This window comes from Callorhinus ursinus, unplaced genomic scaffold (assembly GCF_003265705.2).
Source record: "Callorhinus ursinus isolate GAN/ISIS: 27379988/994484 unplaced genomic scaffold, GSC_fseal_2.0 scaffold50, whole genome shotgun sequence".
In the NCBI taxonomy this organism is placed as follows: domain Eukaryota; kingdom Metazoa; phylum Chordata; class Mammalia; order Carnivora; family Otariidae; genus Callorhinus; species Callorhinus ursinus.
In genome coordinates, this window is record NW_027397112.1 from 4,830,284 (window position 1) to 4,838,862 (window position 8,579).

The 8,579-nt window shown below is 43.5% G+C and overlaps 1 long non-coding RNA gene across 1 annotated transcript; it reads left to right on the top strand.

Moving 5' to 3' along the window:
• Positions 1 to 7,294: 7,294 nt before the first annotated feature.
• LOC141370915 (uncharacterized) lies at positions 7,295 to 7,764 on the top strand. Its single transcript, XR_012375410.1, has 2 exons — positions 7,295 to 7,409; positions 7,654 to 7,764. It is a non-coding gene; the product is annotated as an uncharacterized lncRNA (long non-coding RNA).
• Positions 7,765 to 8,579: the final 815 nt, after the last annotated feature.

The window sequence follows — 8,579 nt, forward strand, 5'->3', positions numbered from 1 at the left end:
TGAGCCCTCAGGTTATGTGACCAAGGCTCAATGGAGCATCCCTTGGGGGAAACCATTTCATTTGCTGCTCCCTACTCTTTGTTCTAAAATGTATGTGACCAACATTCCTGGTATCAGCATCCTCTGAACTTACCACCTACCTACCTTTGACAGTTCAATGTTCTTCCAAATGTGGCAATCATGAATTTTTTCAGTAATGAACCTCATTCATTGACTCCTTGAAACACGTGCAGCCTGAATGTAACCCACCTGAGGTTGTGGATATGACCTGTTTGTCTTTGTCTCAAGCAAATGTTGATGAATATGAAATATTACTGGAGAAGACACTTGATGGAGCAGATACTGCCATCACAACTCTCTTGAAGGATCCACACTGGGAAGAGATACAGGTAAAAGGACTGGAAAAAAACTGAGTAAAAGGGGCACGGGAAATGATATTTTACAGGGTCATTTCCAGTTCTGCCATATTGTTGCCGTGGCAGCTTGCTGGCTCAGATGCTTCAGGTCCCACCCCAGACCACACTCTAGCTCTGACTGCCCTTTTCTTATGAAGAACATGGGCTTCTTAGTTCAGCGAACCAAAGAGACATTTTGAAAGTCCTTCCTTAGCTGAAACTCGAAGTGTCTTCCAAGTGGCTGTGGTGAAAAGTTGGAGATAGGAAAGGGGGAAATGGGTCATCCATCTTGGGGAGGATTTGAGATCGTATTATTGCCATAGTCATGTTTAGAAGGTTGTTCTAGGATCAGAAGTGCCTTTTCTTCAGAATAGTGCAACTAAGTAATGGACTTCTTTTGTCCAAGAAATATATTCAGTGATGTAATGCGGTCTTGAATTGTTTCTTAAAGACCATTTTTTCTTTCCTTACCTAGATTAAAACCTCATTAGCGTAAGAACCAGGTGTTCTGCTCTAGCTTTGTTGTAAACTCAGAACACATTCCTTAATATTACAGCAGAATTATTATGAGCTCTTATGCTCTTTGACTTCTCCTTAACTAGATTATCTTTTTTTTCTTCAAATTGTACATTTTCTCCAAAGTCAAGCTCAAATGTGTAACTACCTATAAAGGCTTTGTCAGTTCTGCCTATTTTTCTTCCTTAAATTTTCATTGATGTCACACTTGTTGGGACTAGGCAGTGAAACCTCTGATAGTATGTTGTTCTTCTCTCTTCCTTGGTTTGCATTACGTATCTGTAAGTTGTTTTCTTTATAAAATTGTGAGGAAATCAAAGAAAAGGACTGAGTTTTCTAGATCCACTATCCCCTCACTCAGTTGTTTGGTGAGCGCTCAGGCAGCTTAGGGTAATGCGGAGACCACCAGCTTGATGCTGGGCCAATCTGGGTTTTAATCCTGGCAGGGCTCATTAGTAATTGTATGGTCTTGGTCAATGTATTAATCTTCTCCAAACATTGATTTACTATCCTGGAAAAATCATTAAAACGACCCATCCATCAGTGTCTGAAATCTCGGCATCAGGAGAGCTAGAACAGATACTCAGTAACCTGTGGCCTGCTTGACTTTGAGGTTTAGACTCTATTATACAGGGCCTTTTTTTGGTTCATTTCAAGCACTTCACACAGCTGCATATGGCTTTCTGCTTCTACAGACTTTGTGTGTAAAGAATATTAGGATTCAGGAGAGTGCCTTCTGCAGCTACTTGAGTTCCCAGCAACCCAGCAGGTGAGTGGGATGGAAGAGAAAACCAAGGTTTGGCAAGGTTGTGGCATCACAAAGCTAGAAAGAAGACACTCTCAGATTGCATGGGCTCCAAATTCCCTCAGCTTCGAGATGTCAGAGGAGGAGTGGGAGGTGAGTGTTTAATGGGCACAAAGTTGCAGTTTTGCCAGATGAAAAGTTAGTTGTGGGGATGGAAGGTGGTGATAGCTGCACGGCATCATAGGTATTGCTGAACTGTATATGTACAAATGGTTAAGATGGCAAATTTTATGTTCTGTGCTTTTTGCCACAATTTAAACAGTTAAGTGTGTTTCTAGAATGTCTGGAACACTCATAGTCTGTGCTCTATGATAGCTATTTGCTACATCTTTTTCTTCATTGTGATACTCATTCTTCTGAACTTAACCGTAGAGCTGAGATTCTGTGAGACCCAACTTCAGTGAAGGAATATTGAGTTTTATAAAAATCTTAGATTTAAATTCACTATAAAAAGATCTCTTTCTTCATGTCTAAAACTTTGAGGGAATACTGAGAAAGCTAGAATGATACAAGAGGGTTGTCCCAGGCTATAGGCCTGGTTCCCAGAAACTTGGTCATTAAGCCTGAATGGCAAATCTTTACCAAGGAGCAGTATAGCCTCTATCTTTGAATTTGGAGAGGGACAAAACTCTTATAAAAGGTGAAGGAATTCAGCACAAGAAGAAGACTTTCTTTAGTTTCTCTTGATACAGGAAATATGATTCCTACTCCTACCGACTGCTGTGTAAAATACTTTATATTACGTTAAGAATGTCCATATATTACTTGATCACCAACATCACCCAATCAACAAGAATAACCTTGCATCCTTTAAAGATGAATAAACTGAGGCTCGGTGCAAAAAGTTTTCATTGAAGTTTTCCCCATGCTCAAAAGCTAAGCGACAGAACCACACTTGTGTATGGTTTAATTTCAAATCCCGTCACATTTCCTGGGATTTGGAGACTTTACACAGATGTTGCAACTTGTAAAGCATGACCTCTGCCCTCGCAAATACAAAGATAAGCATTCTTCTCTCTGCCAATGACATAGTTTCACTGTTACAAATTTTAAGTAATCTCAACAACAACTGAAGTTATGCTTTTTAAGGACAAACACAGTTCAGTACAAAATATGACAAATTTCAAACTAATGACACTTGGCAGATCTATATGATGGTTTAAGAGAAGTTAACAAAATTAATATAGTATTATTTTTAAAGATATTTATTGTCTCTATTATCTCCAAAAGCATGCATTATAAAAGATGGTGCTGTGGGCTGAATTGTATCGCCCTCTCTCAAATTCATATGTGGAAGCTCTAACCCCCCAATGCAATTGTATTTAGAGATGGGCCTTTTAGGAGGTAATTAAGGTTAAATGAGGTCATAACAGATAGGACTGTTGGTGGCCTTATAAGAAGAGATATCTCTCAGGGCGCCTGGGTTTCTCAGTTGGTTAAGCATCTGCCTTCAGCTCAGGTCATGATCTCAGGGTCCTGGGATCGAGTCCCGAGTCAGGTTCTCTGCTCAGCGGGGAGTCTGCTTCTCCCTCTCCCTCTCCTACTGTGCTTTCCCTCTCTCTCTCTCTCAAATAAAAAAAGAAGAGATATCTTTCTCTTTCTCCATATCTCTCTCTCTCTCTCTCTCTCTCTCTCTCTCTTTCTCTCTCCCCCCACAAGCAGGTGCCAAGAAAAAGGCTATGTGGGCAAACAGAGAGATGGCTCTGTGCTACCCAGGAGGAGGGCCCTCACCAGAGCCTAACCACCCTGGTACCCTGATCTCAGACTTCAGTCTCCGGACCCCAGAAGGGATTCTGCTGAAACATAGTGGGTCAAGCCAAAGAGCTCTCACACAAAGCTCTAGAAAAAAATAAATAAAATGAAACTTGAGGCATTTGTAAGATGAAAAGCATCAAAATAATCTAATAGGGTCTGCCTAAGAAGGAAAAAATTAACGCAGGGGAAAATATTTGAAAAAATACCAATTGAAATTTTCCAGAATTAAAGAAACAAGTAAGCTTCAAAAGTGAAGTGCATAAAGCACTAAACAGGAGAGATAAGAAAAATGAACTCAGATTCAAGTACATTGTCATGACATTTCAGGACATCAAATACAGAAAGAAAAATTTAAAGCACCGTAAGAGGAAAAGCAGATCAACCACGGAAGTATAAAGTTGATATTGTTAAAAATCTTTTCAGTGAGAATGTTGGACATCAACTAAGAATGGGGTGATATTTTCATTGGGTTGAACACAAAGGACTCTGAAGCTAGAATTTTATCTAGCTTCAAGATAAAATTCTATCCAATTTGTTTTATTGATCCTTACCTGTGTCAATTTTGGCATCTCATATAGGTTGGACTGGATCAAGACACATCTTTTGTAGAACAGAATATAGAAATGATGGACTTAATTGATAGCAAAACATCAATATATGTATGGGTCATATTGAATTTGGAAAAATTATCTGAGATACCAAAATTGACACAGGCAAGGATCAATAAAACAAATTGGATAGAATAATAATCATCAATGATGGGGGTGCCTGGGTGGCTCAGTGGGTTGAGCCAACTGACTCTTGATTTTGACTCAGGGCATGATCTTGGGGCCCTGGGATTGAGCCCTGTGTCGGGCTCTTTGCTCTGCAGGGAGTCTGCTTGAGGAATCTCTCTCCCTCTCCCTCTGCACCGCCACCAACCCTCTAAAATACATAAATAAATCTTTTTTGGAAATCATTAATAACAATTGAATAATTCACTTGAATTCAGTTGAAATAACAATTGAATCCTTTACACCCAGAAAGCCCCAGGTCCAGATAGTTTTAGGGATAAATTCTATCAAATTTATAAGAAACAGATAAAAGTTATCCTTTTTTTATGCATGTTATATATATATAAATATATATATTTTACATATATATTTACATATAATATATATAATATATAAATATATATAAATTGTATTTCATTCTTCGGACTCACCTTCCCAAATCTCTTTCCTAGTTATAAAACATAATTTAGAATTATATATACTATTATACAAAATATATATAATAATGCATGTATTATATAAAACCATCTATAATAAATACATTATATATTATATAATATGTAATATATAAATATATAATATATAAATTTTATAATATAATTACAAATGTATGTAATTATATGCATAATACAACTAATATTATTGCATATATTATTATAGAGACAGAATTCTAGATTATGATTTTCCACTAGGAATAGAGAGATCGGCATCTAAGTCCAGAGAATCAAACAGAAGAAAGAACAGGAAGGTCAGAAGCTGAAAGCCTGGAGAAGAGGCTAAGGAATGGACCAGGGCGAGTGGTTTGGTGGAAAGGGGACTCTTCATGTGATATATTCATGGAGAAAAGAGGCAGAGCTAAAATAAAAACAAAGCCCTTATTTGGGGTCTCAGAATTGCAGTTTGGGGAACACAGAATTGGGCAGAAACCCCCAATAGCGTCATTCCCACCAGGAACAAGGTCAAGGGTCTTTAAAGACAAAAGGGAGTGCTTGTAGGTGTCATTTACGAAGACTTTGATTGATGATGGCTGCAGAAAACTAAACTTGACCAAATATAATATAACCGGTTGCCGAGGCTGTCACTAAGCAGAGTCTCCTCCCATAGCCACTTGCAGGTGTTTGCATAGAGTCCTTGGAATATGGTTCCTCCCGTGAGGATGTACATACAAGGCCCATCTCCTTCATGGCCTCTCAGTTCCATTGTAAAACCCCTTGACATAAGTGACCCCATTTCATTTCACCTTTCATAGATACAAGTGCCTGGTTCAAAGATGGAGTAGAAAGTTTAGAAGACCCAGCTGGGCTTGCTCTGGATGTTTAATGAATACACCACCCTTATCGTGTATGTACATGTATGTGTGTGTGCCTTTGGGTTGGGACTGTTGCTTGTCGTTGGAAGCCTTGACCATGATGTTGGGATCATCCACCACAGCAGCCTTTGCTTTGATTCTGGGAGCCTTAGTGGTATAGGTCCTCAGTGGGCTCCTGGGGGGTGGGGGGTTGGGGTCACCTGTGTCTCTCAAGAATGTGGCCCTCAGACTCTGGGGGTCTTTTCAAAAGTTATGCCTTTGGGGGTCTTTGGAAACACCAGCTGGTTGCCCTCACTTCTGTAGCGGTGAGCAATACACCAGGGCCAGTATGAATCACTCAACCAGTTGGCCCCTCCTCCCTCCTACAGCACAGAGTCATGGAAAATATGTTACATCTTAGGCATACAGTTTTTTTTTTTAAGATTTTTATTTATTTGTTTGAAAGGGACAGAGAGTGAGCAATAGTGAACGAGAGCGCAAGAGCAACGGGGAGGGAGAAGCAGACTCCCACTGAGCAGGGAGCCTGAGGCGGGACTCGATCCCAGGACCCTGGGATCATGACCTGAGCTGAAAGCAGATGCTTAACCAACTGAGCCATCCAGGTGTCTCTTAGACATAAAGTTTTAAGTTTCAGTTTCTAATTCTCTATTACCCCCACTGGTTGCCCTTGCAAAGTGTTTCTGTAAAGATCTACAAGGGATGTCCTCAGTGGCCAGACTCCCAAGCAGCCGCATCCTCCTCCAGAATGTCCCAACGACCTCATTACGATTGGGCTCGGTCTCCACTAGCAGGATGGTGGCAGGATCATTGGGCCTGACCCTTATTGCTTTGGCGCTTTGGCATACCACAGAGTTGAGCCATGCCCAAGCCCCTTCCATGAGTGTTTTACACTTAGTGAGGAGCTTGCTAAGTTCCTGGATGTTTTTTTATTCCACTGACTGTTTCTATCAGGCCATTAGAGCTTCAGCCACCATGTGCCAGGGCTGAGACCTACATATCTCATGGGGTCAGGGGCCGTGGTGTGACAGCAGCTAGGTATGCAGCCACAGAGGGAGGGCAGGCCTTGGCTACACTTGCCTTGGGGAGGAGCCATGACTTCCGGAGCAAGGGTGCCCCTATCGTACAGGTTAGGACTCGGAGTCCTACCACAAACACGGCCGTCAGGAAAGGGGACTCTCCCGCTCCTCCTTCAAAGGGCACTGCCCAGCACCTTTATCCAGTAGACCACATCTGGGCAGGGCTTGTCACTCGCGTGTCCCAGCCATTAACTCATGCAAAGAGACCTTGCAAAAACCTTAGCCCATTCACCTGACATCAGCAGCGGGGCCAGGGCTTAGAGTCTGGAAATACATCTGAAAGCGAACTAACAGCCACAGCGAGGATTCATCCTCCATGGGGCACTAACAGGCAGAAGACACAGCCGTGGTACCTCCAACCCGCGCCTGTGGGCAGCGCTCTAGGGCTCATAAAGACTGGTGTTTCATTCCAAGTTTGCACTTCGGGATGGGAATCTGAGGCCGTGTCCTGCTGTGGCCGGTGGGAGGCTGCAGTGCAAAGCCTCGCAGACAGCACCAGCACACAGGGCCCCTTCCACATGGAGCCACCCCCATGGGAGAGGCAGCAAAGAGACATTCTCCACGGTCGGCTGCCAGCACAACTCTAGCATCTTGTTCATAACGCCCATTGTTATGACTGTTGATAATGGTTAGGTGGAGCACAGAGGGCCGGAGGGTGAGTTGCTGTTCAACAAGAGACCATAAGAGAAACTGAATAGAGAAAAGTGTTATGAGAACTGGATGATGTATAGGTCATGCCTTCCCAGGCCACAAGGGGAGATCAAGGCAGGGTACACAGAGGTTAGCGCTTGGGGGGCTCATGCCTTTATTCAAGTGTGGGGGTGGAATGCTTTAGGAATCCCAGGCTGAGGCCACATTGGTGGAGTCAAACCAAAAGGGTGGGATTTTGTTAAGCTCCAAGGGGTCTCATTTAAAGGGCACACAATGGGAAGGCCCCGGGAGGCAGGGGAGGCTGTCGATCACAAGATCTGTTGGGAAGTCATATGAGGAACTCACATTTGCTTGTGACTCTGCCAGCCCTTAGCTACGGCATCGGCTTCCGTGAGGGGACCGGTGGGGCTGCTTAGCCAAACAAAATCAACGGCCAGCCTGCAATGCCATGGAGTAGCTTGGCCAGACTCACAACAGAAACCAGGTGAGAAGGACAGAGAACAGGGCGCCTGGGGGGCTCAGTCGGTGAAGCGTCTGCCTTCAGCTGGGGTCATGATCCCAGGATGCTGGGATGGAGTCCTGCATCGGGCTCCCTCCCCCACTCGTGTGCTCACTCTTTCTCTCTCTCTTGCAAAAATAAATAAATAAAATAATCTTAAGAAAAAAAAAAAAAAAGAATAAGAATTAGAAGAAGAAGGAGGAGGAGGAGAACAGAGAAGAGGAGAAAACTAAGCAAGGAGTGGTCTGGGCTGGAGAATAGTTTCAGCCTCCTCCATGAGGAGCTCTGGAGAATGAATTGCCCCAGACTTGGTGCATTCAAGGTGAGTGTAACCGGTGCCTATGGATTGGCAGCTGCGGGGGGGGGGGGGGGGGGGGGGGGGGAGGCGGAGGCTGCTGCCATGTGGTCAATGGCAATTCGCGGGAGGAAAGAGTGACTGTGAGTCAGTAGCAAACAAAACCCCATTGCAGAGGAGAATGAGGTGGGTCCCCACGGTTACACACGGTGTGGAAGAGCAGAGCCAGGATTCCAGCCCCGGCAGGCGGGTCCCGGGGTCCCCGCTGTTTGGACAGGCCACACATCGCAGAGGATGGAGCATGTTGATCTCTTAAAAATTAAGATACCATAGCGTTATCTCTAAGTTCATTTTCAGTTCAGCACTAGATGATGATTTTGGCTCTGGGGCCAAAACACACTCCCTTGCTTAAGCTTGAGAGTCGCTGCTCCCTCCAGCTACCACAGCTAGGTTCTGTTTTCCATAACAAGCAGATTCTGGCCACTCAGGAACCGCCTTTCCTGTT